Below are 25,250 nucleotides of genomic sequence, written 5' to 3' on the forward strand. Positions count from 1 at the left end.
CACAGACAACAACAAGAAATACATTGAACGTCTACACTAACTACTAATATGTTAGTGCTATCGTCAGCTAGATGTATTTCCGGTTGACACCATGTGGGGGGCCTGTTGACCAGGGAAGGAGGGGGACGGGGTGGGGAAGTCTATAAGCTAAGTGATTGAAAGGTGTAGAGTGTACACAAATCAGCTCTGTGATCTAGAACCCAGTAATCGTGTGAATCCCTTGTGAGTGTAAGCCCGTTGGCGACCGACCCTTCACCACCCCATCGCTATTGTTTATTTTTTTTTCTAACATAATGACTTTGTCTACAAATTTGGCAGTCATTTAGTGCGGGGTTTTTCATTAAATTTGATATCGTTTGAGATGTACACATGACAGAAACTGCACGGTTAAGGTTAATGCAACCAAGCAGGTTAAATGATGAACAATACAAGATACAGTGGAGCAAATAAGTATTTAGTCAACCACTAATTGTGCAAGCTCTCCCACTTGAAAATATTAGAGAGGCCTGTAATTGTCAACATGGGTAAACCTCAACCATGAGAGACTGAATGGGGAAAAAAACCCACAGAAAATCACATTGTTGGATTTTTAAAGAATTTATTTGCAAATCATGGTGGAAAATAAGTATTTGGTCAATACCAAAAGTTCATCTCAATACTTTGTTATGTACCCTTTGTTGGCAATAACGAAGGCCAAACGTTTTCTGTAACTCTTCAAAAGCTTTTCACACACTGTTGCTGGTATTTTGGCCCATTCTTCCATGCAGATCTCCTCTAGAGCAGTGATGTTTTGGGGCTGTCGTTTGGCAACACAGACTTTCAACTCCCTCCACAGATTTTCTATGGGGTTGAGATCTGGAGACTGGCTAGGCCACTCCAGGACCTTGAAATGCTTCTTACAAAGCCACTCCTTTGTTGCCCTAGGTGTGTGTTTGGGATCATTGTCATGCTGAAAGACCCAGCCACATCTCATTTTCAATGCCCTTGCTGATGGAAGGAGATTTTCACTCAAAATCTCTCGATACATGGCCCCATTCATTCTTTCCTTTACACAGATCATCAATCCTGGTCCCTTTGCAGAAAAACAGCCCCAAAGCATGATGTTTCCACACCCATGCTTCACAGTGGGTATGGTGTTCTTCAGATGCAATTCAGTATTCTTTCTCCTCCAAACACGAGAACCTGTGTTTCTACCAAAAAGTTCTATTTTGGTTTCATCTGACCATAACACATTCTCCCAGTCCTCTTCTGGATCATCCAAATGCTCTCTAGCGAACCGCAGACGGGCCTGGACGTGTACTGGCTTCAGCAGGGGGACGCGTCTAGCAGTGCAGGATTTGAGTCCCTGGCAGCGCATTGTGTTACTGATAGTAGCCTTTGTTACTGTAGTCCCAGCTCTCTGTAGGTCATTCACTAGGTCCCCCCGTGTAGTTGTGGGATTTTTGCTCACCGTTCTTGTTATCATTTTTTTTATTTTATTTTATTTTTTTTTTGCTCACCGTTCTTGTTATCATTTTGACGCCGCGGGGTGAGATCTTGCATGGAGCCCCAGATCGAGGGAGATTATCAGTGGTCTTGTATGTCTTCCATTTTCTAATAATTGCTCCCACAGTTGATTTCTTCACACCAAGCATTTTACCTACTGCAGATTCAGTCTTCCCAGCCTGGTGTAGGTCTACAATTTTGTCTCTGGTGTCCTTTGACAGCTCTTTGGTCTTGGCCATGTGTGGCCATTGTGGACAGGTGTCTTTTATACCGATAATGAGTTAAAACAGGTGGCATTAATACAGGTAACGAGTGGAGCCTTGTTAGACCTCGTTAGACCTCGTTTGAAGAAGGTAGACCTCTTTAACAACCAGAAGTCTTGCTTGTTTGTAGGAGACCAAATACTTATTTTCCACTCTAATTTGGAAATAAATACTTTAAAAATCAAACAATGTGATTTTCTGTTTTTTTTTCAACATTCTGTCTCTCATGGTTGAGGTTTACCCATGTTGACAATTACAGGCTTCTCTAATCTTTTCAAGTAGAACTTGGACAATTGGTGGTTGGCTAAATACTTATTTTCCCCACTGTATATTCCTCCATCTGATGATGCTGCACGCATAAAGATAACATACATTTTGGCCTGTATAAAAACAAGCTAAATTACAAGAAATGTGAATGGAAATTTACTTGGGTTTTAGCTTGCTAGCTTGAAAAAAAAAAAAAAAATTCTAAGTCCAAAGGGTTTGGTAAATGCACGTATGAAGCTCACGGGGTTCGGCACCTTCAGCAAGGTTAAGAACCACTGGTCAAAATAGTAAAATCGAGGATAAGGTCGAAGGTCGAAGACGAGTAAGATACAGGCAGTCCAAGTGGACTGCTGTCAAAACTTTTGGGCATTAATTTAGGGGAATCATGCCCCATTTCTCCCGAAATGCCCCGAAAAGCTGACACACCATGAATGGAATAGAGCTAAGGTTGAACGCGGAGGGAAAATGTCCTCAACTTGAGTGATTCTCATAAAGTCTCAGTTGCTGCACCTCATAAAAAAAGGACAAAAAAAGGCATCTTCCTCTTTTCTCATTCCAATATGACAGATAGACCGTCGAGAGCTGCTCCATTATTAAAGTATCACTCTAAAATTAGAGCTGTAAAGACATTCGGTCATGAATCAAATGCAAAGATTTCCTACTGTGGAGAGTTCAGCATGGATAAAAAGTGATAAATCTAAGTACAAAAAGCAGACTAGTTCCGCAACTCACAAAAAAAGCTGCATGACACCCTTGACCTTGAAATGCTCGTTCTCCAACCGCAGGCCTTTACTTTAGAATAACAATTATTCACGGTTTGCAGTGCAGAGGGAAATGACTGACATTTGCTTTCCTTGAGCAGTAAGACACTGAATTGAAGCCATTTTAAGAAATGTCGCATTAACAGCCATTACCAAAAATGAATCAGCCGATGCTGTGACGAGGCTCTGATGGTGCGAATGGCACATTCCCCGCCGAGTCTGAACAGAATAATCAAGTGTGTTCACAAAAATCAAACGATTACCTTTGGAGGTAGTGATTGTTAAACCTTGAGTAAGTGTACAAATGAACAGGAACCTACGGTGGCCAAGAAATATCACGCGAAATGCAAAGTCCAAACACTTTGAAAAAAGCATGAATTCAAATTGCCACAACACAAATGCCAAATGCAACCGCTTTGCAAAAGAAAAAAAAAGCATGAATGCAAACTGCCACAACATAACCCCCATTTGCCAAAGCTCGACTGCAAATTTGCAAAAGCACGAGCCCCAATTGCCACAACACGAAGGCAAGTTGCTAGCAACACGAATGCAAAAGAAAAACGCACGAATGTGAACTGCCACAACACCAGTGGTGTTAACAGGATGCCAGGTGTGGGTGGGCATTAGTCTTACCTGGGGGGGGCAAAAAAAAAAAAAAAAAATGCTACAATGCTCAAGTAAGTCGAAATCCAACGTAAGGCTACTGCACCTTAAAATATGTTTTGTTTTATCGTTGAGATAACTGTTGTTGTGGTTTGGTCTAAACAAATAAAAGTTCATTAGATTTTATTTGACTTAGAACACATCCATAAGTGAACATTATGGACATGCAGGTGACAATGTTTTTTTTAGGTAACCTATTGTGGTTCCATGGTTTTATTATTGTTATTATTACAGTTGTTCTTTGTTCAGCAGCCCCTTTGAGCTCAATTTGACCCCCCTTAGAAGGCTTCAAAATGTACCAAAATCAAGACCGGTGCAATCTTTGATACTGTGTAAAGACAAATTCCAAATACACTATGTAGCGCCCCCTAGCAGTCATTCTTTGTCCCGCCGACGCTTTGAAAATATGCGTAATGCGTAATATGCAAAATATGCGTAAATGTGTGTCGCGCCACCTAGGCAAAAAAAACACAACATTTCATTTCATTTCTTTTTTTTTTTCTTCTTCTTTTTTTTCTTTTGAAGACGGTACACAAGAAAGCCCGCCCATCTCATCAGACCATAGGACATGGTTCCAGTAATCCATGTGCTTTGTTGACATGTCTTCAGCAAACTGTTTGCGGGCTTACTTCTGTACCGTCTTCAGAAGAGGCTTCCTCCTGGGGTGACAGCCATGCACACCAATTTGATGTGGAGTGCGGCGTATGGTCTGAGCACTAACAGGCTGACCCCTCCACCTCTTCAATCCCTGCAACAATGCTGACAGCACTCCTGTAACGAGTCACATGACATTTTGGAGGGAAAATGACAAGCAGTACTCAATTTGGACATTTAGGGATGTACGTAGTTCCCATGCGGTGTACTCACTTTTGTTGCCAGGGGTTTGGATATTAATGGCTATATTTTGAGTTATGTTGAGGGGAAAATGAATGAACTCTATTATATAAGCTACACACATGTTACTTTTCATTGTGTCAAAGTGTCATTTTGTCAGTGTTGTCCCATGAAAAGACACTTAAATATCTGCAGAAATGCGAAGGGTGTACTCACTTTTGCGATACACTGTATATCACCCTGCAGATAATGCAATCCCAGCAGTCACCCGTCTTGAAATTGCATTTTAAGACTCCCACCTACACTATGGAGGACCAGATGGGACTGAATTAAATATATAAATACTTATATGTGTCATTATTCAATTAAAATTGCAATTAAATAAATAAAAGTGTCATTAAATGTGTTATTTATTTATTAAAATACTAGTCCATTTAATGTTTTAAAAAACACATCACTTAACTATTCAATTAATTATTTCTCGGACATGTTTTGCAGCACTTTATGAATTTCTTTTATCTGTCAAACTCACCTGTCAAAGTCCGTGGGCGGGGCTAACACTTGACTGGTGAACCAGCACATCAAGCCAAGACGGGTCGATTTTAGATAAACGATCGATGTAGAGCCAGTAAACATATTCTGATACGCTATGTGGTGCTTTCTTTACTCGGGTCAAACAAGTGGAGGACGAGTGACAGAAGGTTTTGCTAATAAATTCATGAAGTGCTGCAACGAAGAGCCAAAATGACGCCAACAAGAGCAGAGAGATTGAAACAATGACATTTTGCTCCTGTATTCGTCGCATTTTTCTCGTTCTGAATAATTCCCCCTCAATGGGCTGAATTCTAAATCAGATGAAATCATGACCCTGCCGACGTCGTGCTCCAGCCAGGGACGCTAGAGAGCTATAATGAGAGGCAGGGGCTAAACGGCAGATTCAAAGACTAATTTCTTGTCATCTGCACTTTGCCAAGTTTGCCAATTTTAATTGAATAATGATGCATATAATTATTTATTTAAAGATGTATTTACATATCTAATTCAGTCCCATCTGGTCCTCCATAGTGGAGGTGGGAGTCTAAAAATGCAATTTCAAGACTTGTGACTGCTGGGATTGCATTATCTGCAAGGTGATATACAGTGTATCACAAAAGTGAGTACACCCTTCGCATTGCTGCACATATTTAAGTATAGCTTTTTATGGGACAACACTGACAAAATGACACTTTGAGACAAAGAAAAGTAGTCTGTGTGCAGCTTATATATAATAGAGTTAATTTATTTTCCCCTCAAAATAACTCAAAATATAGCCATTAACTCATTTGCTCCCAAAAAAGTATAAATTAGGGTTGTAAAACGCTTACAATTTTTAATTGAGTTAATCACAGCTTAAAAATTAATTAATTGTAATTAATCGCAAACCATCTATAAAATATGCCATATTTTTTCTGTAAATTATTGTTGGAATGGAAAGATAAGACACAAGACAGATATATACATTCAACATACTGCACATAAGTACTGTATTTGTATATTATAACAATAAATCAACAAGATGGCATTAACATTAACATTCTGTTAAAACGATCCATGGATAGAAAGACTTGTAGTTCTTAAAAGATAAATGTTAGTACAAGTTATAGAAAATTTATATTAAAACCCCTCTTAATGTTTTCGTTTTAACAAAATTTGTAAAATTTTCAATCAAAAAAATAAACTAGTAGCTCGCCATTGTTGATGTCAATAGTTACACAATTCTCATGGTGCTGAAACCCATAAAATCAGCCGCAACCAACCGCCAGCAGAGGGCGACAAAACACAAAAAAACACAAGTAACAAGTGGACATCACAGTGTGCTGTCATATTAATCTGTTTGAGCGGGGCATGTGCGTTAATTGCGTCATATATTTTAACGTGAGTAATTGAAAAAATTAATTACCGCCCGTTAACGCGATAATTTTGACAGCCCTCGTATAAATACGTCTTTTACGTTTTTTTTTTCATAAGAGACATATCTGGGTTCTGATTCAACTGAGCTCCAAAGCACAGAGCTGAAAATCCATTTTAAAGCAATAAACTGGCCGTTGGAGGGCAGTAGCGCATTTGGTAAGACCCGCAACCCGATTCAACGGCAACAAACGGCCGGGCCACATGGCCGGAGTGCCGGCGGAAGGATGCCAGGCGGCGGACTACAGAGCAGAACAACCAAGAGGACGCCCGGGATGCCAGGCGCTGGACGACTGAGCAAAATGACAGGGACCACCAGTGCAGCGGACGAAGTTGTTGAGTCCGTGCTTCTCGCTGAGCAGACCCCGCAGAGACTCAAAAAAATCCATCTTTATGAGACAGGCGGCGATGAGTGAAAAGTTTACCTGGTTGTCGGGGCGACAACCTCGTCATCTCAGTTAGTTATGTGTAAATAAATTGTTATTTTGCTATCAAAAGCTCTATTTGTCTTGTTGTTTATGTTATTTTGGAAAAGGAAAACATTATTCAGATGTTTGGGATGTAACTAAAGGAAAAATAGCTGTGTTAAAGTCAAAGTTATGTTTGAAATGTATGCTTTCACAAAAAGCTCAATATCTGTTTTTTCATCAGAAATGGGAAAATTGCTCAAACTAAGCTATTTTCTAATGCTGATTTCTAAAGAATGGAAAAATATATTAACTTACTTTTTTCCTGCTGAAAGAATAGAGTCTAATCTTTCTTTTGGTGGGTTCCATGTTTATATAGCAATAGAACAGATTTTTCTGTGGGCCTTGCAAAATCAGTCAAAATCCAGTAAAACGGCTGGGAGCGAAGGACCTTCTCCGGTGAAAATGGCTGGGAGTGAATGAGTTAATATCTAAACCCCTGTCAACAAAAGTGAGTACACCGCATGGGAACCACGTGCATCCCTAAATGTCCAAATTGAGTACTGCTTGTCATTTTCCCTTCAAAATGTCATGTGACTCCTTACAGGAGTGCTGTCAGCATTGCTGCAGAGATTGAAGAGGTGGGGGGTCAGCCTGTTAGTGCTCAGACCATACGCCGCACTCTACATCAAATTGGTGTGCATGGATGTCACCCCAGGAGGAAGCCTCTTCTGAAGGTACACAAGAAAGCACACCCATCTCATCAGACCATAGGACATGGTTCCAGTAATCCATATGCTTTGTTACATGTCTTGCCACACCCACGTCATGTCACGCACACAAGTCAAGGCTTATGTAAGTGCGTGTATGCATTCTATCAGTCCATATAAACTTTGAATAAAAGACTAAACTGGGATTATTGATGTCTGTTATTTGTGTTATCTTTTTGGAAATCAAAATCTGATCACCCTGGAATGACATACAGCTAGAATGTGTAATTTGTTTTGGTGCTTCTGCGTACGCGGGTCACTTTGCTGACTCTCCAACTGCGAATTCGTGCGGATGCCTGATACTTGAACGGGCTCCCTGGACAAAGGCAGTCTGAACGGGCACCCCAAAAAACCAGACATGACACAAAATCGGATTTGTGCATTAAAAGACCTGCCGTATGAACCTAGCCTTAGTGAAGTCAAATTTTTGTTATTGCTACTTAATTAATGTATGTGTCTCTTGTTGTGGAAGTGCAATTGTTTGTGTTTCTACAACTTTATACCTCTGTGCCTAAATGCTTAAGTTATTCAAGAGCAATTTATGTTTTCTTGAAAACGACATTTCATTTATTCTGTGTTTCTGTGCGGTATTGATATTGACTAAACGTTTATTGCATTTAAATGGGTGTACTTAATATTACTTAGTATTACCGTATTGTCCCGAATATAAGACGGCCATGATTATAAGACGACCCCCTCTTTTTCAAGACTCAAGTTTGAAAAAAGACTTTTTGAACACCAAATCAATTTTTATACAGAAAATAATTACAGTACATCCGAAACAAATGATTATAACAATATATTTCAGAGAAAAAAAGCATGTTATTTTGCCTCATTCAAATCTTAATATCTGAACATTTAAATGTGTAAACTAAAGTGCAATCACATTCGTAAATGAATGGCTTCTGGTTTTTGAAATGTAAATAAACTAATCTATTGTGATAAAACAACAAAATTGCAATAAATGCATTAACCATCAAAGTGAAGTCTAAGTGTAACTGTAGTCTTGCAACAAATCTGAATAAGGAAAAACATTGCAATAAAATAATGCAAACTGGTTAAATTAAAAAGAGTAGCTGAGATCTGTCATGACAGAACATCGCTTCAATGATATCCGGCACCATCTAGCTTCGTGAATGGGGAGAGTAGCTGAGATCTGTCATGACAGAACATCGCTTCAATGATATCTGGCGCCATCTAGCGTCGTGAATGGGTGTAATGTCTAGACCACGAATATAAGACGACCCCTTCTTTTTCAGTGTTATTTCAATGCAAAAAACACCGTCTTATATTCGGGCCAATGCGGTATTAATATATACCGTATTCTTACTGTGTTATTGTAAATTGGGATTAAAAAAATTGGGGTGGGGCGCAATAATATCGCATATCGCAATAATTTATGATAGAATTTATTGCCCACTAAAAATTGTTATCGTGACTGGCCTATACTATACTATTGAATCATCTCCTGTACTGCTTATTTACCTTGAATTGTATTTGTGACAGGATTTTATGAAAACTGGCCATCACATAACTGAGAATTAGGACGATACATCGTTTCAAATCCATTTTTGCTCCACTTCTGATTCGTAGATTTCAATTTGTTTGGCTCGTAACTAAATGACAGCAATCGGAGAACGCCCACATGTACTATTTAGTGGATCACTGCCAATTATTCAGTCAAGTCTGTTGCAGCCTGTTGCATTAAGCACAGGATGGAAAACTGTACAAGCGTGTCTACACGATGCCTCCTCCATCCTAAAAAGATCAAACTTCATCTCGGAGACTTGAAAGGGCATCTCTCAAGTCTATTGATTTCCCTGGATTCAAACACTTCCTTGGGGTGTGGGGGAAAGTGTTCAAAGTTGTATGAGCTTGGACCATGGCAACAAATACTCACTGGATCCGTGTTAATTGGCTCGGGGAGGAAAGAAGCTCTGGCTGGGGACACGTCAGAAAAAGCTTGACGAGGACGGAAAGTGAGATGGTTCGCATTGAAGCGAGGAAAAGTACACATTTCGCTGTGATTCTGCATCATTAAAATAGCAGTGAGCAAAGGTGAAGTAGGCGTAATCAAAAGACATGGTGCACTCATCAAATTTTAATTGGAGTGAATGACATCATATACTAGTAAGTGGAGGAAATTGTATTGGAATGTTAATTTTGAGTGATTTGCAATTTGTTACACTTGAAGTAAATTGTTTTCCATCGAATCGGTTTCACTCATATCGAAACTGGAGTAAACCATAATGTGAATGGCGTTTTAGAATATGTGATGTAAATTGTATTGTAACTGCAGTAAATCTGTGACTGATGTATTGTAATTGTATTGTAACTAGGGCTGCAGTTATGGATTATTTTACTAGTCAATTAATCGATGAACTAGTTAGTTCGAATAATCAAGTAATTGGATAAGGAACATAAAAAAACAAAATATCTGAGCTGAGCCTCAGACGGTATTAAAAAAAAAAAAAAAAAAATAAGGATCTTAGTAAAACAAAAGAACAATTGGCGAACTTACATAACAAAGTCCGCTAGCTTAAATGCTATAAAATGCTAAGGTTTATTTTTTATTCTATTTTTTTTTAACAATGCTCTTAACAAATGATTCAAACACATATTCCCACAAAAAAAAAAAAAAAAAAAAAAAAAAAAAAAAAAAGAAGCTAAATATACCTATAACTTAATTACGAATAGGGGTGTGACAAAATATCGAAATGGTGATGTATTGTGATACTTTGTATCCCAAAAGGTTATCAATATGCTCTTGCCAAGAATCGAGATATCATTTTAAAAAGGTGGCAATGTTTAAAAAAAAAAAAGGGACCAACAAGTTGCTACCAAAATCTTCCACCATAATAGTGTCTCAGGTAACTGTAAGGCTGCCATTGACGGTGCTCGACGCCCAATCCATTTAGACTGGGAATGTTTGTTCATTCGAAATAGGGCTGCGGCTATCGATTATTTTAGTAGCCGATTAATCAATGAACTATTTTGTTCAAATAATCGAGTAATCGGAAAAGGAACATAAAAATGTAAAATACCTGAGCTGAGCCTCACATGGTATATATAAAAAAAGAGGATCCATGTACAACATAAGAACAATTGGCTAACTTACATAGCAAAAGTCCGCTAGCTTAAATGCTATAAAATGCTAATGCTTTTTTATATTAAATTAAATCACGAATGCATTCAAAAAAATCATTAGCTCAAACAAAAACTTAGCTTATGCTGGTCTAAACAGGGAACTGATGGATTCAGCCATGTGAAATGGGGTAGACTAGAGGGCCGTGTATCCACCCAAATCAATAAAAATAAATGCAAACACTTTCAAAACAAACCCTTACAACGCCACTTTAATTAAACGAATACTCGAAGCAGCAAAATTTTATTTGAATCTTTTTTTCTAATCGAATACTCGAGTTAATCGATTAATCGTTGCAGCACTAATTCGAAACCAAAGCATTCGCAGTCATTCTGTCCGATTTTCGGGGCATTTACAGGTCACTTGCTGTTCATTTACAGTTCATTTTCTGTTGAGTTTGAGTCACTGCCTATTCATTCGGGTGAAACCCAGGTCACTTCCTGTTCTGTAACTCAAAATCAAAAGGAAGTGACCCATAAAATACCCCAAAATCAACAGGAAGTAACTGAAAATCAACAGGTAAATGACCTTAAATGGCTGAAAATTACCTCATTGCCTGGCATTGGCTGCCAATGACAGCCATAGACGTTCAATCAGTTTGAAGTGGGAGGGATGGCAGCAAATGAACATTCATTCATTCACTGCCACCCTCCCACTTCAAATAGATTGGACGTCTAGTAGTGATAAACTCAATCCAATTCACAGCAGAAGCTTGTTTTTCTGTTTATTAGTTGTTTGTAGAATATCCTTGGATGATTTCCTGACCAATGTATCGTAATCGTTGTATCGTCATATCGTCAAATCATCGTTATCCTGAGCTTTGTATCGCAAATCGTATCGAATGGTGAGGTAACAAGAGGTTCCCACTCCTAATTATGAATGCATTAAAAAGACGTTAGCTCATATGCTCATATGTTATGTCATATTCACTCTTGCCACTAGAGGGCAATGTATCCACCCAAAACAATGAAACTAAATGCAAACACCTTCAAAGAAAAACCATTACAAGACCACTTTAATTCAGCAAATACTCGAAGCAGCAAAATTTTATTTGAATCTTTTTTTCTAATCGAATTACTCGAGTCAGTCGATTAATTGTTGCAGCACTAATTGTAACGATTTATATATGGTGTGGCTCATATTAGTTCGAATGTTAGTGAATCACATTTTAACTGGAGTGAATATTGTATCATTGTGAAATTGTATTGTGATTAATCTGAATCGTACTGTAATTGGATTGACGCATATCATAATTACAGATAGACCGACCATCGGCAGGGCCGATCATCAGCACCGATATTTGGAAATTTGTATTTGTATCGGTATCTGCCTTTTATTTATTTTTTATTTTTTTAATCCGACCAGCTGATATGAAAAAAATAAAATAAAATCAATTTAAAACTGGGTTATATACAGTGGGGCAAATAAGTATTTAGTCAACCACCAATTGTGCAAGTTCTCCTACTTGAAAAGATTAGAGAGGCCTGTAATTGTTAACATGGGTCAACCTTAACCATGAGAGACAGAATGTGGAAAAAACAGAAAATCACATTGTTAGATTTTTAAAGAATTTATTTCCAAATTAGAGTGGAAAATAAGTATTTGGTCACCCACAAACAAGCAAGATTTCTGGCTGTCAAAGAGGTCTAACTTTTTCTAACGAGGTCTAACGAGGCTCCACTCATTACCTGTATTAATGACACCTGTTTTAACTCATTATCATTATAAAAGACACCTGTCCACAATGTCAGTCAGTCACACTCCAAACTCCACTATGGCCAAGACCAAAGTGCTGTCGAAGGACACCAGAGACAAAATTGTATACCTGCACCAGGCTGGGAAGACTGAATCTGCAATAGGTAAAATGCTTGGTGTAAAGAAGTCAACTGTGGGAGCAATTATTAGAAAATGGAAGACATACAAGACCACTGATAATCTCACTCCATTTGGGGCTCAATACAAGAGCTCACCCCGTGGCGTCAAAATGATAACAAGAACGGTGAGCAGAACTACACGGGGGGACCTAGTGAACGACCTACAGAGAACTGGGACCACAGTAACAAAGGCAACTATCAGTAACACAATGCGCCGCCAGGGATTCAAATCCTGCACTGCCAGACGTGTTCCCCTCCTGAAGAAAGTACACGTCCAGGCCCGTCTGCGGTTCGCCAGAGAGCATTTGGATGATCCAGAAGAGGACTCGGAGAATGTGTTATGGTCAGATGAAACCAAAATAGAACTTTTTGGTAGAAACACAGGTTCGCGTGTTTGGAGGAGAAAGAATACTGAATTGCATCCGAAGAACACCATACCCACTGTGAAGCATGGGGATGGAAACATAATGCTTTGGGGCTGTTTTTCTGCAAAGGGACCAGGACGACTGATCTGTGTAAAGGAAAGAATGAATGGGGTCATGTATCGAGAGATTTTGAGTGATAATCTCCTTCCATCAGCAAGGGCATTAAGAATGAGACGTGGCTGGGTCTTTCAGCATGACAATGATCCCAAACACACAGCCAGGGCAACAAAGGAGGGGCTTCGTAAGAAGCATTTCAAGGTCCTGGAGTGGCTTAGTCAATCCCCAGATCTCAACCCCATAGAAAATCTGTGGAGGGAGTTAAAAGTCCGTGTTGGCCAACGACAGCCCCAAAACATCACTGCTCTGAGGAGATCTGCATGGAGGAATGGGCCAAAATACAAGCAACAGTGTGTGAAAAGCTTGTGAAGAGTTACAGAAAACGTTTTGCCTCCGTTATTGCCAACAAAGGGTACATACCAAAGTGTTTAGATTAACTTTTGGTATTGACCAAATACTTATTTTCCACCATGATTTGCAAATAAATTCTTTAAAAATCAAACAATGTGATTTTTTTTTTTTTCCCCCACATTCTGTCTCTCATGGTTGATGTTTACCCATGTTGACAGTTACAGGCCTCTCTAATATTTTCAAGTGGGAGAACTTGCACAATTAGTGGTTGACTAAATACTTATTTGCCCCACTGTATCTTGTATTGTTCAACATTTTACCTGCTTGGTTGCATTAACCATAACCGTGGAGTTTTTGTCATGTTTACACCTCAACGATATCAAATTTTATTAAAATCCCCGCACAAAATGATTGCCAAATTTGTACACAAAGTCATTATGTTGGAAAAAAATAAACAATGGCGATGGGGCGGTGTAGGGTCGGTCGCCAACGGGCTTACACTCACAAGGGATTCACACGTTTACTGGGTTCTAGATCACAGAGCTGATTTGTGCACATTTGTGTTTTTTTCCACATTCTGTCTCTCATGGTTGAAGTTTACCTATGTTGACAATTACATGCCTCTCTAATATTATCAAGTGGGAGAACTTGCACAATTCGTGGTTGACTAATGACTAAATACTTATTTGCCCCACTGCATTTGTTATTTTTATGATTAGTTTCTTCATTTGTCTAGCATTGTTTTTATATTGGTGGCTATATATTTACTATGGAAAAATTTTAGAGAACAATTGTGAGGGAAATTTTATTCACGCTTATAAAACACATAACTGGTATGATACTATATTAATTTTTTAGACTATTCATCCAGGTTCGTGTGTTGTATTTCTTTGAACATAATACAAAGATGTTCTGTAGACTGTCTTATCAGATTTTAACTCCCTTTTGGTGCCAGCCACAGCCAGGTTCTCAAGGTTGTAAGTCACTATGTTTTTCTGTGGAAAACCAGCAGAGTTGATACTTAAGTTTCACTTTTGTTTTCATAGGTATCGTTTCACAGTAAGCATCCTTGGGTAACGCCCTTTCAACAGAATAAATGTCCAGCCTCTATTGCACTTCTTTGTACTCTTGCGTGTTCATGGCTCCTTGCCGGATCACGCCATTGTATCCTTTATATATCAGGTTTTTGTGTAAGTCTTCTGTAAGTCCTCGAAGCAGGCAATCTTTGGTTGGGTCTGATTCATTTCTCTAATCGAGCTATCGAGGTAACACTTCAAGTTCAAAGTTGAATTTCCCTGACAGCTATTTATATTTTAACTTGTATTCAACTTTATAAGAGATGTTTCGGAATGAAGGAAATTAAGGCATTTCTACACCTATTAGTTTCTATTTGTTTGATTCAATAAACATGCTTTAGGCATTTCAATGAAGTTCAGTGTTCAAAATTAAATTTTTTTACATCAATTTTTATAGGGGTGTGACAAAATATCGAAATGTTGATATATCGTTATACTTTGTATCCCAAAAAGTTATCGATATGCTACTGTCAAGAATCGAGATATCGTTTTAAAAAGGTGTCAATTAAAAACAAAAACAAAAAAATGGCGCCCATTGAAGGTGCTCGACGCCCAATCCATTTAGACTGGGAACGTTCGTTCATTCAAAACTAGAGCATTCACAGTCATTCGGTCCGATTTTCGGGGCATTTACATGTCACTTGCTTTTCATTTTAGGGCATTTACAGGTAATTTCCTGTTGAGTTTGAGTCACTGCCTATTCATTTGGGTGATTCTCAGGTCACTTCCTGTTCTGTAACGCAAAATAAACAGCAAGTGACCCATAAAATACCCCAAAATCAACAGGAAGAATTTGAAAATCAACAGGTAAATGACCTTAAATTGCCCAAAATTACTCATTGCCTTGCATTGGCTGCCACTGACAGCCATAGACGTTCAATCCGTTTGAAGTGGGAGGGATGGCAGCGAATGAACGAATGTTCATTCGCTGCCACCCTCCCAGTTCAAATGGATTGGACGTCTATTAGTGATAAACTCAGTCCAATTCACAGCAGAAGCTTGTTTTTCTGTTTATTAGTTTTTTGTAGAATATCCTAGAATGATTTCCTGACAAATGTATCGAAAATCGTTGTATCGCTATATCGTCAGATCATCATTATCGTGAGTTTTGTATCGCAAATCGTATCGTATCGTGAGGTACCAAGAGGTTCCCACTCCTATTTTTTTACACTTTTACTAAAAATGAATATCTGCTCCAAAAATGGGTTTGAAAAACTCATATCGGTCGATCTCTAAACGTTGAAGTGACTCGCATTGAGATAAAAACAAATTCTACTGGAATCGTAATCAATCACATCTCGATTGCTGCAAAGAATTGTTTCGTAACTGTAGTTAACCATAAAGTGTTTGCACTTAATCGTTTGATGATTGACGTGAATTGAGTCAACCCAATTGATCCAAGGGTCAAAAATGTAATTCTATTGAGGAAAAAAACCCCACCTCAAATCCAGTTAGGAGAAAATCAATGGGTGACATTTTTGGTAATTGATTGTAGGAGTCGTTCATCAAACAGGGACGTTGCGAGGGTTTGAAATTAAAGTGTCAATTAAAGTGGATTTGAGTAAAGATGACGCTGTCAAAACATTAAAGCGCTACTTGGCCACAGATTCACTTTGACTCTTGATGGACTTTTTTTTTTTTTTTTTAACGTCAACGCTCCAGCTTTCAACACTTCACTTGTTCATGTTGCGATGCGGTGTGTTTTCTAGAAGACTGGCCGGCGCGTACATTTCCGAGCATCAAACATAATGAAACATGACGCCCGGAATGTTTGAGTGCCGTCGTTTGTAGTCCACGCACTCGTGTTTGCCTGACGGCCTTCATTTGCTCTTGTACACATGCTCGGGTAGTCAAATCCTTCTGTGACAGTGTTGTAAAGTTGCATGCATCCATGACGCCCAAGTGACAAGTTACTATTACTAATATTAAAAATTCTAAAGTTTGATATTTGGGTAACACGTTACAATAACGGGTCCCTTAATTAACCTTAGTTAATGCATTTTTAGACAATAACTAATGTTTAAGTAACATTACAATAATTAATGTAATTGCTTATCTAACATGTATTAATATATTAATTAACACTAGTTAATGCATTAGTTAATGCATAAGTTAATGCATAACCAGACAGTAACTAATGGTTTGGTAAAATTAAAAATATATATGGGCCTACTGTGGGGCAAATAAGCATTTAGTCAACCACCAATTGTGCAAGTTCTCCTACTTGAAAAGATTAGAGAGGCCTGTAATTGTCAACATGGGTAAACCTTAACCATGAGAGACAGAATGTGGGAAGAAAAAAATAAAACAGAAAATCACATTGTTTGATTTTTAAAGAATTTATTTCCAAATTAGAGTGGAAAATAAGTATTTGGTCACCTACAAACAAGCAAGATTTCTGGCTGTCAAAGAGGTCTAACTTCTTCTAACGAGGCTCCACTCATTACCTGTATTAATGGCACCTGTTTTAACTCATTATCGGTATAAGAGACACCTGTCCACAAACTCAATCAGTCACACTCCAATCTCCACTATGGCCAAGACCAAAGAGCTGTCGAAGGACACCACATACATAATTAGTGCCGGTGAAAGCGATAAAGACCCCCTCAAGATATAAAAGAAGTGTCATTCAACTAGTTGTCAGTCGACATATCATCACAAATGATGTGAAAAGATTATATTAAGGTTGAAACGTCGCCTCATGTTGCTTTAATGTACAGTGGGGCATGTACAGGAAATCACAGTTTGATTTTTAAAGAATTTATTTCCAAATTAGAGTCGAAAATAAGTATTTGGTCACCAACAAACAAGCAAGATTTGTGGCTGTCAAAGAGATCTAACTTCTAACGAGGTCTAACAAGGTCTAATGAGGCTCCACTCGTTACCAGTATTAATGGCACCTGTTTTAACTCATTATTGGTATAAAAAACACCTGTCCACAAACTCAGTCAGTCACATTCCAAACTCCACTATGGCCAAGACCAAAGAGCTGTCGAAGGACACCAGAGACAAAATTGTAGACCTGCACCAGGCTGGGAAGACTGAATCTGCAATAGGTAAAATGCTTGGTGTAAAGAAATCAACTGTGGAAGAAATTATTACAAAATGGAAGACATTACAAGACCACAGATAATCTCCCTCGATCTGGGGCTCCATGCAAGATCTAACCCCGTGGCGTCAAAATGACAACAAGAATGATGAGCAAAAATCCCAGAACTACACGGGGGACCTAGTGAATGACCTACAGAGAGCTGGGACCACAGTAACAAAGGCTACAATCAGGAACACAATGTGCCGCCAGGGACTCAAATCCTGCACTGCCAGATGTATCCCCCTGCTGAAGCCAGTACACGTCCAGGCCCATCCGCAGTTCGCTAGAGAGCATTTTTGGATGATCCAGAAAAGGACTGGGAGAATGCATTATGGTCAGATGAAACCAAAATAGAACTTTTTGGTAGAAACACAGGTTCTCGTGTTTGGAGGAGAAAGAATGCTCAATTACAGCCGAAGAACACCATACCCACTGTGAAGCATGGGGGTGGAATCATCATTCTTGCGGGTTGTTTTTCTGCAAAGGGACCAGGACGACTGATCTGTGTAAAGGAAAGAATGAATGGGGCCATGTATCGAGATATTTTGAGTGAAAATCTCCTTCCATCAGCAAGGGCATTGAAGATGAGACGTGGCTTGGTCTTTCAGCATGACAATGATCCCAAACATACAGCCAGGGCAACAAAGGAGTGGCTTCGTAAGTGATACGTATGCTACAGTTTACAATACGTCGCGTTCTGCTGCTTGTCAGAATTTGTTTTTGTTGCAGAGCCAGCTATGGGGGCGTGCCGACATCGCACCTGCAGCTAATCCCTGCTCATCAGCTATAATATATAAACGCAGGCTATCCGGGAGAAGAACGCCGAGATATTTCCCTTGCTGGTCGCCATTCACATGTACTGCTTTCGAGTCGCTTTGTATTTGCCTTCAAGTTCGTCGGACGTCTTAGTTTTGTGATCCTCTACCTTGTGCAGGTATTGAGTGTATTTTTGTTTGTCTTTTTGGGTCTCTGCCCTCCGCTCGGTTTTCGTTTTCATCCCTGTCGACCTATTTGTCACGGACCGCTTTTGTTATTCCCTTTTTACCGCGTTCGCGTGTTTTGTTTTACTTGTGATTAATAAATCCCCGAACGCTTCCCCTCTGTTGTCTGTTTTTGGGTTCAATCTTGTTCTCCGCATCCGCGGATCACAACACAATAAGGGTCCAAAAAATATTCAGTAATGGTTAATTAAGGTTAAGAAATACTTATGAGGTACGTTCACGTGAAATAATACCATACTTACGAACGCATGTGCCCCTTAACTAAGAAATTATAAATGCTTAAGTTCCCCCCCTTAACCTTTATTAACCATTACTGAATGCTTTTTGGACCCTTATTGTAAAGTGTAGCACATGTGTTCCTTAACTAAGAAATTATAAATTCTTAAGATAACAAACTCTAACCCTAAACCCTAACCCTATACAGGCCTATATATACAGTTGTGGTCAAAAGTTTACATACACTTGTGAAGAACATAATGTCATGGCTCTCTTGAATTTCCAGTTATTTCTACAACTCTGATTTTTCTCTGATAGAGTGATTAGAACAGATACTTCTTTGTCACAAAAACATTCATGAAGTTAGGTTCTTTCATGACTTTATTATGGGTGAACAGAAAAAAGTGATCAAATCTGCTGGGTCAAAAATATACATACAGCAGCGCTAATATTTGGTAACATGTCCCTTGGCCATTTTGACTTCAATTAGGCGCTTTTGGTAGCCATCCACAAGCTTCTGGCAAGCTTCTGGTTGAATCTTTGACCACTCCTCTTGACAGAATTGGTGCAGTTCAGTTAAATTTGATGGCTTTCTGACATGGACTTGTTTCTTCAGCATTGTCCCCAAGTTCTCAATGGGGTTTAAGTCAGGGCTTTGGGAAGGCCATTTAAAAACCTTAATTCTAGCCTGATTTAGCCATTCCATTACCACTTTTGATGTGTGTTTGGGGTCATTGTCCTGTTGGAACACCCAACTGCGCCCAAGACCCAATCTTCGGGCTGATGACGTTAGGTTATCTTGAAGAATTTGAAGGTAATCCTCCTTCTTCATTATCCCATTTACTCTCTGTAAAGCACCAGTTCCATTGGCAGCAAAACAGCCCCACAGCATAATACTACCACCACTGTGCTTGATGGTCGGCATGGTGTACTTGGGGTTAAAGGCCTCACCTTTTCTCCTCCAAACATATTGCTGGGCATTGTGGCCAAACAGCTCGATTTTTGTTTCGTCTGACCACAGAACTTTCCTCCAGAAGGTCTTATCTTTGTCCATGTGATCAGCAGCAAACGTCAGTCGAGCCTTAAGGTGCCGCTTTTGGAGCAAGGGCTTCCTTCTTGCACGGCAGCCTCTCAGTCCATGGAGATGCAAAACACGCTTGACTGTGGACACTGACTCCTGTGTTCCAGCAGCTTCTAATTCTTGGCAGATATGTTTTTGGTGACCAATTTTCTCTCAGCAGCAGGTGATAGCTTGCGTTTTCTTCCTGATCGTGGCAGTGACAAAACAGTGCCATGCACTTTATACTTACAAACAATTGTTTGCACTGTTGCTCTTGGGACCTGCAGCTGCTTTGAAATGGCTCCAAGTGACTATCCTGACTTGTTCAAGTCAATGATTGTTCAAGTCAATAATCACTCACAAGAAATTGCTAATTCGTGTTGCTGTATGTATATTTTTGACCCAGCAGATTTGATCACTTTTTCTGTTAACCCATAATAAAGTCATAAAAGAACCAAACTTCATGAATGTTTTTGTGGCAAAGAAGTATCTGTTCCAATCACTCTATCGGAGAAAAATCAGAGTTGTAGAAATAACTGGAAACTCAAGAGAGCCATGACATTATGTTCTTCACAAGTGTATGTAAACTTTTGACCACAACTGTATTTTTGATTTTACCAAACTATTAGTTACTGTCTGGTTATGCATTAACTAATGCATTAACTCATGTTAATAAATATATAAATAAATGTTAGATATGCAAATATATTAATTATTGTAATGTTACTTAAACATTAATTATGGTCTTAAAACGCATTAACTCATGTTAATTAATATATTAATAAAATGTTAGATAAGGGATTAAATGAATTATTGTCATGTTACTTAAACAAGAGTTATTGTCTAAAAATGTATTAACTAATGTTAATTAAGGGACCCTTATTGTAAAGTGTTACTGATGTTTGTGTCAGATTTCAGAAGTCGAACAACAGCTCTCAATGTGCAAATGAGAACAGGTGTTTTAGCACATTCACAGCCATTGACGGCGATAGTCGTCCAACCCAGTGAAACAGTTTCAAACCGATTGGGTGTCGATTGCTGTCACGAATGATTGTTCATTCTCCTCTCCCAATCAAAATGGATTGGACATCCAGTGCCGTCAATGGCACTGGCTGAAAAATAAGCATTCACTGCCTGTCTTCACGGTTTAATTGAATTGGACGTATATCGTCATCAATGGCATGCAATGAAAAAAAACAAAACTTTAGAGTGTTACTTCGGGCCGTAAACAATATGTATTTCTCTTTTTATTCATTTTAATTTCATTAATTAAGTATTTATTCACATTGTAGTTATTTATATACAGTGGTACCTCGACACACGATCTTTTCGACATCAGACGTAAAATTTGACTTGCCATTTGTTACTACATCTGACGACATGCTGGAAAAGGTTAGTGCAGGTATATATATATCTTATAATAAATATATGTGACTAGCAACTTAGATGGTTATTTGCTTTGCATATAATTTTCACAAAAAAAAAAAAAAAAAATTGGGGAGGGCATTTTTATTTTTCAAATGATCTTTTTTTTTTTTTGATTGAAGCAACTTTTTTTTTTTTTTGGGATTAAATGATTTAGACCAGTGCTTCTCAATTATTTTCTGTTACGCCCCCCCAAGGAAGACGTAAATGTTTCGGGCCCCCCCAAACTCTCTGCTGCCACTGTAAATAGTATCATTTGTCTATAAAATTACTATTATAAATATGCATCTGCCTAACATTGTGTCCTTTTTTTTTCTAATAAAGAAAAAAAGTAACATTGATCAACTTATAATAAAGTATAACTTTATCAACATTGTTTTGTTTGAAACAGAGAAGACTTGACGCGCATCAATTTGCCTGAATTAAAAAAAAAAGTCACATCCAAACAGTAAAAAATACACTCAAGGTGCATTTTTTACCATTTGATACAGAAAAATAAAATGTAATAAAGTCAGTAAATAATAACAAATTAAAATTGATTGGAAACATTCACTCATGAGGACAATATGCCAAAAAATTTGACCGAAAAAACAAAACTGAATAAAAGAAAAAAAGAGTGTCCTTGGACAGAAGGACTGTTTTTATTTTTGCTGCTCACAGTATTTACCTCCTTTGCATTGGTGTGGAGTTATTTTGCAATGAGCATGCTAACAATGCTCACTGGCTTACTGATATAACACTGAAAAGCAGGACGATTGTTGGCAATATTCGGCACGTGAAAAACAATCAAGCGGCTTATCAATGAGATTGGGGTCTAATGTCTTTAAGTGGCATCTTAATTGATTTGGCTTCTGGCTGTCTGCTATAATTATTTTTAGACACAGTAAACAGTGGTCTTTCCTCATCACCCACTGTATTAAAAGTCAAAGCTAAAAGGCAAACGGCATGAAAAAAAAACGCATTCTCGGCGGCCAAGGTAGAACCGTAGGTGAGGGCGGTCGTCGTGACGATCCCAAGCCGAAAATGGCACTTCTCGGGCGGTGACGTGAGAACCGGACAAGACAGTGGGTCGCTGCGTGAGTGAGTCCGGTCGGAAAACGGCACACTGCTCTTCATATCTGTTTTCTGTGTTGTATCTGTTGCTAGTGTTGTATCGGTCGCGAACGATTCGTTCTTTTTGAACGAATTCTTTGGATGAACGAGACCGAACTAATCACCATCTGCACTGATTCGTTCTATGAAGTCGGGGCTTGTTGCTGCGTGGGAGGGCGTTGAGCAAACGGCAGCGTCTTCTGACATCGCACACGACCAATCAGACGCCAGCCTCATCGCGGGCAGGGGAGGGAGCGGAAACAGAATCAGGGCGTCTGTCACTCACTTCCATGTGTGGCCAATAAGCAGCCAGCGTGCAGGCAGGGGGGCAAGAATGAAATATGTCACTTCCCGTTCAGTGACTCGGTCCTCCGGTTCCTGACCTAGCTTGCTGCTAACTTGACTTTCCAGGAATGAGGTGAACGAGTCAAAAAATGAAAGGAAATGACTTTGTCTCACATATTTGTTAATGTGGAGCCTATCATATGCTGCTCAAACAGACAAAAACACCACACAAACCTAGCGAGCTTGGTTTGGTGTACTACTTTTCTCAACAGACTCGGGACTACCTATGACGACATATTATCAAACTTACAGTAGTTTACAACACGGGTAGCTAAGAGGCAAGCAAAAGCTGAGCTGCGGTCGCGTGACGGCAGTGAAGGGGGCAGAGAACTGTCACTATATGGAGGCTTCATGGCAGCAATATTTACCTCATATGTGCACAGAAAAAAGAGTATTTAGTATGATCACATAATACTGATTTGCAATGAAACTGTATATACATGTCAATTTTTCCCGAGTGTTTTATTTTTTTCATGTCAAAGCGTGGCGGGTGTTGGTTGGTTTGACAAATTATGTCCATCCGTCCATCATGTGCTACTCAAAAACAACGCACGCGGACACGGGAGATGTCACAATATGTCTACATTTTTCGCAACAGACTAAAGAGAGTAGAAAGGCGACATCGTAAAGAGCAAACAATTATTTCTCGTCAGCATTTGACGATCTGAGATGAGAGGACGACAGGGGAGCTGACCGGATTATTTTATTTGTTAATACCAGTGCAAAAATTCAATATGATCCTCTTAATACTGATTTGCAATTAAACTGTCAAATATCAAAATGTAGTATTGTTTTCATTTCAGAGCAGCGCATTTGTCAACTAGCTATTTACACTTTAGTTTTAACAATAGTAAGCAAAAATAATAGTGATGAGCATAAAAACAAAAATACAACAGAGCGAGAGGTAAATATGATGTGTTGGTCGTTCCATATTTAGAAATTAAACTTTCGATTTATTTTTATTTTCGTGACAGCAAGCATGCCGCATTAGCTGGTAGCAGCAGCATTGTATATGTGATCAAGATCATGCTAAAGAAAGTCCGTGCGCCCCTGACCCCAAACCCCCACTCCCTCCACAAAAGGAAAATGTTTAACCATGTCCTAAATCGAAATGCAAGCATGAGCCATGACTTTGATCCCATAGAAATAGGACAGGCGACGCGGACTTTCTCCCTTGCTTTTGCAGCAGCGGGAGGGAGACGAGGCTGTGAAAGCAGAATGATATCGCCTGTCACTCATTTCTGAAACTACGACGAGTGGTCAATGAGGAGCCTGTGTGCAAGAGAGGGAGGGAACAAGCAATGTCCCTTCCCGTTCAGTTATACTGCGAAGCGGTCTTTGGTGATTCGTTCGGCAACGTCACTTCCCGTTCACTAACCGAACGATTCATTTGGGCGGGGAGGGAGATGAGGGGGGCGAACGATTCGTTGAACGATTCGTTTGAACGATTCGTTTGAACGAATCTTTTTACTGAACGAACTGAAATGGATTTGTTTCCTCAAGTGAACGACAGATCCCGTCACTAGTGTGTGCTGAGTGCTCTTCCTTAGTTCAAAAATACTGCGCGCACTCTGAAAATGAGAGCGCCACTGCCACCCACTGAGTGGATGTGCAAGTACCCCACTATTTGAGAAGTACTGATTTAGACACAAATGTCCTACTCATAATAGGGCCCAAACACAAAAAGGATTGCTTCAATCAAAGAAAACGTTTTCAATGAAAAATTAAGTGTTCAAATGCAAATTTTTCAATCTTTTCAATTTTTCAATCTCAAATATTTTTTCGCATTCAAAAACTTTTTCCATGATTGAAATTTTTCTTTTTTCAAATTAAAGAGACCTTTCTTTTTTAAAAAATATATATTTTTTAAGCAACTTATTTTTTTGATTGAATAATAAAGATAAAAATGTCCTACACTGTAAAATATTAAAAGTTGACTTTACTAAAAAAATATATGCAAACTTGCTGCCTTAAAAAAATTAATTTATGTTGACTTAGATGAATTAGATTTGATTAACTTAATTATTGTGAGTTGGCAGTACTCAAATTAACTTAAAAAATTTGGATTATAGTCACTTGTTTTTATTGAGTTGGCAGTACTCAAACTAACTAAAATAACTGGATTACAGTAACTTGTTTATTTTGAGTGCACAGTACTCCCATCATATTCAGGTCAACTTAATTTTCTTGACCTAAAAGAATTCCACAATAGAAATTACATCTGCACATACTAATTTCATTAAAAACACATTATCTAACAGTAATGACCCCCAAAACACAATAAATGAAGAACACTCATTGGATTAATTCAATGGAATTAAAATTTACTTTAAAATGCTCAAAAGTGCATTTAATGAGAGACACTGGCTCCTGGCAGGCTGAACGGTGTTTGGTTAACGCTCAGTATCAATGAACAATCAGTGGATTAATTATAAACCTACTTTTGCAAACATTTTGCACCTCATATAAAGTATAAGTACCTAAAATAACCTTTTGCTACAGAAATTACTGAATAATACCTGAACTGCATCAATGTCCACTCCTATCCTGTAATTTCCAAAGACTAACAGGCGAGATCCTATTATCATAATTTCAGGACATTAACTCAGCATTGAAGACATGGCGTCAAACTAGTTTCCCATTACAACATGAGCTTGAGCTCTGGTAAAGCTAACAGTTCTGATTTCTCCAACAA

General features: G+C 38.7%; 1 protein-coding gene across 1 annotated transcript in view; it reads right to left on the bottom strand.

The window, feature by feature from the left end:
• Positions 1-25,250, bottom strand: part of hs3st2 (heparan sulfate (glucosamine) 3-O-sulfotransferase 2) — a 50,113-nt gene that overhangs the window by 19,664 nt on the left and 5,199 nt on the right. The window lies entirely within an intron of this gene.

This window comes from Corythoichthys intestinalis, chromosome 16 (genome assembly GCF_030265065.1).
Source record: "Corythoichthys intestinalis isolate RoL2023-P3 chromosome 16, ASM3026506v1, whole genome shotgun sequence".
NCBI classification, from domain to species: Eukaryota; Metazoa; Chordata; class Actinopteri; order Syngnathiformes; family Syngnathidae; genus Corythoichthys; species Corythoichthys intestinalis.